The sequence below is a fragment of the Elaeis guineensis genome, chromosome 3, assembly GCF_000442705.2.
Source record: "Elaeis guineensis isolate ETL-2024a chromosome 3, EG11, whole genome shotgun sequence".
NCBI classification, from domain to species: domain Eukaryota; kingdom Viridiplantae; phylum Streptophyta; class Magnoliopsida; order Arecales; family Arecaceae; genus Elaeis; species Elaeis guineensis.
Genome location: NC_025995.2, coordinates 73,584,404 through 73,595,971, shown reverse-complemented (window position 1 = coordinate 73,595,971; position 11,568 = coordinate 73,584,404).

Genomic DNA, 11,568 nt, shown 5'->3' with positions numbered 1-11,568 from the left:
CCTTTCTTTACTCATGAAACCCTGATAGGACCTATTCATGCGACCCCGAAACACTCTGCTTTTCTGACGTAAAGGGACAAAGCTTTTGTATCCTTTAAAGAGAGCATTTTTCCTTCTGTACGTACTACTACTATCATAATTTATAATATTTTTTATAAGGGGAAGTTCCTAACTTCCTCCTTATTTCTTAAAAAGGAAAGATCATCAATGCCAAAGCAAGCTGTTGCCATTATTGCTCAATTGTCATTATTTTTTAATTATTATATTTTAAAATTTTTGATCCATAAAAACTTAATCAATTAGAATATGATATTACACTTATATTTTGTCATATAAAAAAGATCTTCCCTATCAGATTTTTGATTATCATAGTTTATATACTTGTTTACTTAGCTATGGAAGTAAAATTTGATGGATCGGTATACTATAGATGGATATATCCTATCGAGAGATAATATTGTTAAACTTTATAATTATAATATAGAAATCTTTAGTATAATTAGTGTTGTACTTATAATGATGTTTTAATAAATTTTTAATTTTTGAAAATTCTTGTATGTTTGAAGGATTATGTATGAAATAGAGCTTATCCCGAAAGTTCAATTATGGAAGGATATATTGCTGAAGAGTGTTTAAAATTTTATTCAAGATATCTTGAAAGTGTAGAAACAGTTTTTTATCAACTTCGAAAAAATTATGATATTATCGATAATGCAAAAATTTATAAGTTCTCAACTATTGAAATAATTTTAAGGAGGTTAAAAGTATCGATCTCATTAAAAAATTCTTGGCACAAGTACATCATATCTTACTTCATAGTGACATAATATCTCAGTATCACAGGTTAGTATAGTTATATGTTGATTTCTTTCATTATTATTATAGATAATAATCTTAATCAATAAATTAATTTTTTTCTAGCAAATTTTTGGTTGCTCAGAGATGAGCAAACCATAGCATTCGACCCAATCTAATAATGAGCAATGATGGTTGATCAGATTATTTTTTGAATGATTTTTTAAATAGATTAGTCATATATGTGAGAGAAAGGATTGATTTTGAAAAATATTTATTAATTTTAAATAATATATTGATAATTTTATCATGATTTTTGATACCAATGATAATGGAGAGTAACTATTCAGATGAATTAATTGCTATTGCTCAAGGTCCTAATAATATTGTTAATAGATATAATAATTTTGTCATTAATAGATTCAAAAAATTTTATAGAAAAGAGCATGAAAAATTTTAAAAAAACCCAGAATAGTGGAGTCATAGTGAAAGCAAATGGAAGGATTTATTATGGTATACTTATGAATATTTTTGAGTTATTGTAAAAAATTTAAAGTAGTATTATTTTGATATGATTAATGAATATAAACTCACCAAGGGGCTTGAAACAAGATGCGAATGGGTTTATACTTGTAAATTTTTTGAGATTGATACATATTGGTGTTTTATTAAATGATGATCCATTCATTTTTTTGTCTCAAACTCGTCAAATATTTTTATACAAGACTCGAAAGATAAGGAATGGGCTATTATTGGGAGAATGAAATCCAAGGACATGTATGATATAGAAAAATGATTAGAAGTAGAGGATGATGAGACTCATACATAGTATATTCCTTATAATCTTACCTCAATTAATGATCTAAATGCTACGAGCTTGGTTAGGATGGATACTAAAGGAAAAAATATTGACTAATCTTAATTAGCAAGAGATATTCAAGATGCGTATATTCTGTATGAAACATTATATTATATGATCATGTTCATTTAGTTGATCTAACTCATTAGCAATTCAATTAGTGTTGTATTTATTATTTGATAATTTATATAATTGATTTTTATTTATATTTACGAATGCTAGATGACATCATGCCTCGGTATAGATGATTCGATGATGTTGAGTTACAGACTTTTCATGATGGATCATATTCTGATCAGCCCCGAAGTCGATGCAGCTATAACAGTCTAAGGGTCGATCCTTTATTATTGGTATAGTAATCCGAAGTCAGTCCTTCCTTATCCATACAGCAGGTCAGTCACACATGATCCTCTTGCTAATGAGATGGTCATTATGGATGAGATACACATCTAGGATAATTTAATAAAATATTACATATTAATGACTATTAGGATTTAAATATTAATTTTTATTGATTGGTTCATAATATTTTTTTTATTTTATGTGTTTGTTGTAGATGGATCTAGGAGAGAATTGATTATATAAGGATCCACACATACCAGAGATATTCGGTGTTTAATTAAGAGCGAGAAGATCGTCATCTAATACAACCAGATGGGGCAGTCCATTAAAAGGCTGCCAAATTATTAATGAGCTTTTTAGGTATGGTTGTGCGGAAGGGTCAGTTTTATCCATTGAATTATATGAAATGGAATGATACGCTTCCTATGTAGAAGCTTGAGATTTTATGAATAGTACAGATAAAAAGATAAATTAATAATATTTATTAATTTATTTATAGTCAATTAACTATATTATTTTATATCAAATATCCTTCTTTATTTTGTTCTAAAGTAAATCTGTACTCCCTCCATACAGCCATGACTCCATACAGCCATGACTAAGTGCTAAAGTCTCTCAATCAAAAATAAAAGATTTAAGGCAATGCTGAAGAGGAACTACAAGAGAGAGGTTTAGTAGAGAATGATGTTGCTCATATTTATTCTCCTGATGTAGATCCTTATTAGTTAAGTGAGCTTATTCATTATTGATTCTCCAAAAAGAGATACATAATTGCAACTGTGCATCATATATTTTATGTTATGTTGATTACTAATATAGTTGTATATATAAATAAAATATATCATACTGTTTACTTTATTTTGTAGGCATATTCTGATATTGGTAGACTTACATGAGAAGCTTTATCCATTCCTCATACATCAGGGTCCAAGAGCTATGCACAATGCAAACAAGAATTCGTATGCTTCTTTCAAACTCTTTGGCATATTACAAACTCTTTCTTAGACTAATTTGATATATATATAAATGCACTTATATTTCTTAGTGAAATTGCATATCATGTATCGCATATTATGTATCTGATACTTATAAATTTTATTGAAACTCTTAGTTTGTCAATTAAAAATTGATATTTTAAGGTTTATTGAACCACGTATGATGTATCATATATCATATATCAAGTTAACTTATGATATGTGTCTTGTATCATTTGTGATGTATCATAGATCATATATTTTATAAAATTTATTTTTTTTATAGATGGATGAGCATGGGAGGGAGTCTGGTCAGGTGGAGTTCTACAAGATGACTTATGTTGATGATAGTTTTGTTAGTGAGGAGTCGAGAGATATAGTTGTATGTATTGATAATCATTTAGTGTAATAATTTATAATTTTATTTTTAAGTGTAACATTAATATTATTTTTTTTGAATATAGGAGAGAGCTTTATCTCTTATTACAAAGCATGTTAGTGAGTTTTAGCATCTATGAAGGCAGTTGTATTGAGACATAGATGATGATAGAGTTGCAGGGACCGGATCATTATGATCGAGTGAAGGGTTATGGAGTTAAAGTCACTCCTACACAATTATCTAAAGTGCACCAACATACTCAAGATGCTAGAGAGAATTCTAGCAATGTAGATATTCATATGATAAGACACAGATGAGAGTCCAAATAGAGGTGATGAGGCAAAACTATGACACAATGATATCCTCCATAAGGCAAAACTATGTTACAGATGTTTATGGACTCTTAGACAGTACATATTGTTAGATGTAATCTAGAAGCAATATGACTGACATATTGTAATAATTTTAGGACACAATTTTATACTTAATATATTGATATGATCAATAAAAGATAATTTTTTTTATTCAAGTGTGATGTGTCCTTGAATCATCCATGAAATTAGTTTTGATACATATTCTCAAGATATTGAGAATTAGAGATATATATTTAATTCTTAAATACTCTCGATCATAAATCATTATGAGGACGGTAATTATCCAGATAGACTGGCACACAAATCATTTCCTTCGAAATAGATGAGTCTCTGATCTACTATGTAGAGACACAGGACGACGAGTGCGGATAGTTGTTAGAGAACAACTAGTACTAAGCATGACCATATAAGAGATGAATTAATTTTTATTCGATCGTCAATGATTATCTCGATACTGTAGTTGGATGACTGGTCCTTCAACTTGAGATGGTACTGCTGCTCGCAGTGAGGCTGCTGGAGTTTAACTGACACATAAATATGGGTCTCAATGAGCCCTTGTAGTGGATGTTGGCAACAGTTGGTCCACTATAGGAGTGGGGTACGCATCAAGATAGGATCTATCGATCTTGATAGAGAGGAGTAGTTCTATAAAATTTGAGAGGCTAAGTCCATGAGTCTATAGCCACAGCAGTGTGATTGATGAAAAAAAATTTTCATAAAAGTCACAACTGGACTTGAGCTAATTGAATCTATCATATGACTGATATTGAGGTTTGATGATTTATCCATGACTTGCCATCTAGTCGGACTCATGATAAAGGGACTGAATCACACGCTAACTACACCTAGAGGTTTATTTCAGTTTTACTAAGTTGCCACTACATATTGCTAGATATCACTGGTTGATTGTGAGAGCTCACTAGGATTGTTCTGGATCAACAATCCTTACTGAGTTAGAGTAGAATTATTCCGACCCATTGAAAAGAATTTCAATGATACTTTGATAGAGATCATTGTATGTCTCACTACCAGATAGAATTAAATCTATGAGGTCACACAACAAAAAGATTAAGCCTAAAATTAGCAATTGAGCTTATAAAGTGTTAATTGGGTTTAAAGAAACCCATTGGATTCATGATAACCTTGCTAGCACATGGTTGGACCCAATTTTTCTTTTCATTGAAATTACTTATTTGATAAAATAATTCTAACTTAATTACTTGCTAATAGCCTACATGAATAAAATTCATGAGACTCCAATTGTTGGGTGTCTAAGGTTATGGAACATATAAATTAAGGGTGCAAGTTTTAATTAATTTTCTTGATAGTTATTCTTGGGCGCCACCTTGATTTGATCAAGTAGGGGTGTCTATTAATTAGAGGGCTTTTAGTTCTCTTATGAGGTATCTCTTGAGTGTATTTGGGTGTCTAATTATAGGTGCAAGGGCTTCAATTGTTGGTGCCTAAAGAGTCTTCTAAAGTAAGTTAGATAACTTAAGTTAATAGAAAACTCAATGCAAGTAGGACTTATATTATGTGATTGAATAGGATTCAATCCTTATGCCTATTTAAAAGAACCTCTCTTAAGATCTTTAGAAAATCCAAACCAGCAACCCCATAAGTCAAAAAAGTTCCATGCCCTCTCTTCCTCTTTCTTTCTCTTCCCTTGGGCGTCCCACACCCCCTTTCTCTTGGGATGCATGTCCCAAGGAGTCCCATGTCCAAAGACTGATGGGTGTCTCATCCTTGCTGGTTTCTAGTATCTGGTAGTAGCACATAGCAAGGAGAGAAACTTTAGAGAAGAGAAGAAGAAGAAGATCAAGAAAAGAGATCAAATATTGATCGCGATCCAGGCTTCGTTCAGATTTACCAGGCTAAATTTTAGAGAACAAAAATTTAGATTAAAGAGAACTATTCCAGACTGATCTCAAGTGGATACTCGTAGAGATCGGATACTTATATAGCTAAGAGAGAACTTCTTTTCTTTCAGATCCAGATTTAAAGAAAAAAATTACGAAATAAGTATATAATTTGATCACAATCTGAATTTCAGTATATATCAATTTCAGCATATGAGATAGATCTATATGGTTTTATATTTTCATGCATGCATAATTCAGATTAAAAGTATTTTAATCTTATTCTCCACTGCGGTGTTTAGAAAATAAAGTTTTAAAACACATATGCATGCACTAAATATCGAATTCCAATAATGGTACCAAAGCCACAAGTTTTCATATGCTGAATTTTGATATACATATTTTTGAAAAAGTTTTAAAATCAAATTTTTTTTTTGATACATGAAATATATAGATGGATCTTCAAATCTAAAATTTGATTTTAGATTTAATTTTAAAACATATTATTGATATGTAATTGCATGCATAGATCTAAATTTTGATCTAGAAAGATTTCTAATTCATGTTCATGTGATACATAGATGCATACATAAAATTTAAAATTTTTATATAATCTAAATTTTAATTTATATATGTGATATATGATTGCATATTTAGATCATAAATTTATTTTTAATCTGATCCATGATTAGTATATGAGATATATGAAATCATGCTTAGATCTTAAATTTTGTTTAGAACTGATTTTACATACATATATATGATATATGTTTATATATTAAAATTTGAAAATTATTTTAATATTTTAAAACTTACTTTCATGTAATGAATTTTGATCTAAAATATAATTTTAAAATCTAAAATTTATGTTTGTGCATGAGGATCTTGATCATGAAAAAATCATTAATTAGGTTATGTAATAGGATTGCATTTAAAGTTTTTGATTTGAGTCATATGGGTCTAATTTGATTAAGAATTGATCAAACCAAGTCAAGTATTGATTAGGATTAGATCAATTAAGCTAATAATCATATAATTATTGTTGATCAAATCGATTGAATTTCATATGTAGAATCGATTAACCTAAGGACCTAATTTAGCTCGTTGGTTTGAGCCCGATTCGCTTGAGCTAACCAATTCTGATCAATCGACCTATTAGTGCCTAAGGCAAGTTAATGAGATGTGGTTATTTAATTAGTTTCGTTAGCCGATCTGATCAATTTATTGGTGTCTTAAGAAGGCAACGGGGGACCTCCATTAATCTCCACTTATCTAACCAATTTGGAATATTGGGTCTTAAATTAGGTTGCTTAGCGATTTGGTTTAGCCCATGCCAGTTAGATCGATCATATGATGACTGATTAGATGAGATCTAAACCTAAACCTTCCCACAAATATTAAGTTCATAGGTCTTCTACCGTTGTAGATGTGCGGACGTGCTACCGGTATTGATTATTCTCGACTTGTTACAATGGTTCAGTTGCATCGGAAACATGCAACCACTCTATTAGCAAAGAGTTGCTCCAGGATAAGGATAGAGTTGGACCCAATAACTGTTAGGTGAGAGATCCAATGACGATTTTGCATCTGCTTGTGAACGGTGGGTTGGATTTAACTAAGAAGTATGGGCAATAACTGTTAGGTGAGCCTACATGACTTAGAAATCAAGTCGCTGCAATATGCTTAGTGAAGCATCTAGGCGAAGAGTTGTCTATACATCGGTATGCATGTTACCAATAACTGTTAGGTGAGGTGCATATCATCGGTGGGACTTTAGCACCCACTAGGAATCTTTTGTCGTGTTAGAATTTTTATTTTCTTTTCGAAGAGTGAAGGAATCCGATAAATTAGTGAGAGTCATTGTTTGTATCTTAAAGTCCTTAGAAGCAAATATAAATATTAAGTACAAAAATCTAACTTGAATCTCTACTCTCACAGTTAAACCATCATGTCAGCCTCAAAACTTTTAGCCCGCATCCTTGAAACCAATCGTTTGACCAGTAATAATTTCAAAGACTGACTCAAAAATCTTAAGATTGTCCTGACCTCAGAAAAATTAAGCCATATTCTCAATCACAATCTCGTAGTGCTACCAAACTGTCCTACTGCTGAGCAAAGAGCTGCTTTTGAGAAGTAGACAGATGAAGATAGTCGGGTCAAGTGCTATGTACGGGCATCCATGTCAAACGAGTTACAAAGTCAGCATAAGCATATGCCTACTACCCGGACCATGATCACTCACCTACAAGAGTTGTATGGTGAGCATAGCCGTACTGCACGCTTCGAAGTGTCTAAGAAACTCTTCAAACTAAAGATGCGTAAGGGGCAGTCTGTCCATGAGCACTATATGATAATGATCAAGAACATTGAAGAGTTTGGGAAGCTCGGACTAGATATGTAAAAGAAATTGCAGATGGATCTGATCCTTCAATCTCTTACTAGTTCATATAGTTAATTTATTATGAATTTTCATATGAACAAACTTGGCTGCATTATTCTCGAACTTGTCAACATGTTGGTCACCACGGAGAGTATCTTGAAAAGTTCAAGGGGCACTGTCCTCACTGTGGAGCAGACTTCTTCTTTCAAGAGAAAGTCTACTGGAAGGAAGAAGGTTAAATCTATGAAGAAGCAGAAGAAAGAAAGCAAGCCGAAGAAGAATGATCCAAAGGTGGCTGAGGCAAGCGGAAAATATTTTCACTGTCATGCTAAAGGCCACTGGAAGAGGAACAGTTCAAAATATCTAGAAAGCCTAAAAATCAAAAAGGGTGATAAACCTTCCGAAGGTGTGCTCGTAATAAAATCTAATCTTACGATTTCTTTTACTTTTAGTTGGGTATTGAACTCTGGCTTGAGTGCTCATATATGTACCTCAATCAGGGTCTGATAGAAAATAAGAGGTTGAGAGAAGGTGACATGATCCTTCGGATCGGTAATGGAGCAAAGGTTACTGTAGAGGCCATTGGTACTTACCCTCTTCAATTACCATCCAATGTTAGATTAGATTTGAAAGACTGTTATTATGTTTCTGTAGCTAGTCAAAATTTAATTTTTGTGTCTATGCAAGCACAGGAAGATTTTAAAACTTGTTTCAATAAAGACTTATGTTGCACAAGATCTTTTAATTGACAGTCTTTATCACTTGTCTGTTGATGCGAATGTAAACCTAAACAAACAAATAGTGAGTGCTGTAGGCCAAAAGAGACTCAGAGATGAAATTAACTAGAAATACTTGTAGCACTGTAGACTAGGCCTTGGAGAAGCAGGATAAACAGACTGAAAAATGATGGGATCCTTGGCTCTCTTAATCCAGAGTCATATCTAGCTTGCGAATCCTGCCTTCGAGAAAAGATGGCTAAGTTATCCTTTGTAGGATATGAAAAAAGGCCACTGAGTTACTCGCCTGGTATACACCGATGTGTGTGGGTGATAGGTGTATAAATTTACCCATAGAAGTATTAATTTATGGATCAAATTATCTTTATTCTTTTAAATTGATACTTCTTTATATATTTTATAGAAAAGAGCTGCACCAATATGAAGAGCCCGATCTGCAGGCTTAGAGGATCAAATGAGACTAAAAATGGAGTTAAAATAGATTTAAATTCAAAGCTGAAAGATATCAAATCCAATACCAAGTTGGAGGTCCACCATGGACCACTTGATCCATAAGAAAGTTGATGAGCTGTGAAATGCTACAGTAATTTTTACATGGCTTACAAAGGATTCTGGCGGGATGTATGAGATTCAAATCAAAGATAGGATGCTTGAGGGGTTTGTGAAATAAACAAAGCTTGGATTCAAATGGGCTTAAGAGGAGACTTTGGGCAAACTTTGGCATGCGAGCGTGGAGATAGGAGTTGGACTTGGCGTATACATGGAAGCTAACCTTGGTGGCACGAGAACACAGGAGCGATTCAAATTCGGCAACAGTAGTTTGATGGGATGCGGGCAACGTGGGGAGGCGGCGTACACGGACCTTAGACTGGATCTCATTTGGGTTGCTAACCACAATGAAGAGAGAGATAATTTTAAAATTTTAAAATAAAACAACCACCCCTATCTTTCCTATTTAATCAATTGCCTATCCATCCATCCGTACTTTCCAAATTAAATCCTAACCATTCATCTATTCTCTCTTTTTAGTCCCACATTGGAAAAATATAAAATCTCCTCCCTGCCTATATCTATAAATAAAGCCTAATGCTCCATTCATAGTATCTCTCTCCACTCCATAATTCTTGTTGGGGGTCTGTGTGATAGGCAGACATACCCACCTTTAAAATTTTTTAGCCACCTTATTTTCACTTTCTTCCACCCTTCCAACACACAAGAAGGAGAGTCAGCCAGGGTAAGGTTGATCCCAAGCCAAGAGAAGAGAGAAGTCTGATTTTGTAAGAGATTTTATTTTCTGTTCAAACTCCAAGCCTTTTTAATGGCTTAGAAGTTAAAAATTTTGTATCAGAATTTTTATTCAGAAATAAATTAGTTATTTTCTTTCTATTTAATTTTTATAATTTTAATTTCTGCAATAGGATAGTTTAAATTTTTATATTTTTAATTCTATAATTTTTAACTTTTGCAAGTTCAACTCCAACAAGTAGAATTAGTCTTTATTTTATTTTTGACTTCAAATCAACTATGTCTGGCTAAGTAATCCCTCTGGAGTTTGCGATGAAGCTAGATCATGAATAGAATCTGCTCTATTCAATTTTTCTTTTCGAGCTTTTAAATTTTTAGAATCCTTCTCCCTTTATCTCTCTCACTAAGAGAATTGATGGGCTATCGTTGGGTCAGAATCCCTTCATAGTCCATGCTTGATTCGGTATAAGAGGAGATGATTGATAGAAGGATCATAATTTTCTAAATCATTTCTTCTCTTTCCATATAGAAATCTTGATGGGTTATAGTTGGGTCAGAATCCCTTCATAGCCTATACTTGGATAACACAAGTGAAGTGAAGAAAGGAAGGATCTCTTAATTAGGGTGAGAACAAAATATTTGATGGATCATAGTTGAGTTAAATCTCTTCATGATTCATGCTTGTTCATATCTTACACCTTGATCAAGGGACATTATAAGAGAAATCATAGGAAGACTCTCTAATTCATTGGTCTAGTAGATTCAAGAGCCCTAGATCTTTTAAATAATTTATCTTTATAATTAATTAGTTTATTTCTTTGGTAATTCATAATTCAACAAATAATCTCTTCTCTTTTTCTCTAAAGCTCGCCTGAGCAAGCATTTAAATACAATTCAAAATCTAATTCCTCGTGGGATCGACTCGTACTCATCGCACGTACTATATTGCATACCGAGCGCTTGTGGTAAATTTAAGACATATCAAGTTTTTGACATCGTTATCGGAGAATTGACGTATTTAAATTGTATTTCAGATTCTTGTTCTTCATATTTTTAGTTTTAGTTTTAGTAATTTCTTTCTATCTTTTGAGTTTAATCAAAATCTGTTCTGATATAAGGTTGCCCTGACGTACTGAAAGTTACATTGTATGGTTGTCCTAAGACATATTTTGATTTACATAAAAAAAATTTTGTTACCATTAATTCTTAGATTTTTCTTTTAAGTACTGCTTATTTGCTTAGTTAATTTTTCACTTTTAGATTAGAATTATCTCATTATATTTAGATTGCATAAGTCTCATTTTCTTATTAACTGATTTAATTTTTTTTATTTCTTTCATAACTCACTAATCCAAAAATTAACATTTACTTTAGTTCTGTAATTAGATTAACATAAAAAAAATACTAATCGCATAAGATTTAATTAATATAAAGAAATAACTAAACTTTAAAAATCTTTCACTTTATTTGGTCACCTTGCTTTCTTTGCATTGCATTTTCATAATATATCTTAAGGACATCACCCATTAATCAGATAAAATGGGGATTTGATCACCCTTCCTTAGCCCACATAGCACCTCCTTGCATCTACATAATCTAATCCTTAAATAAAATTAATTAGACA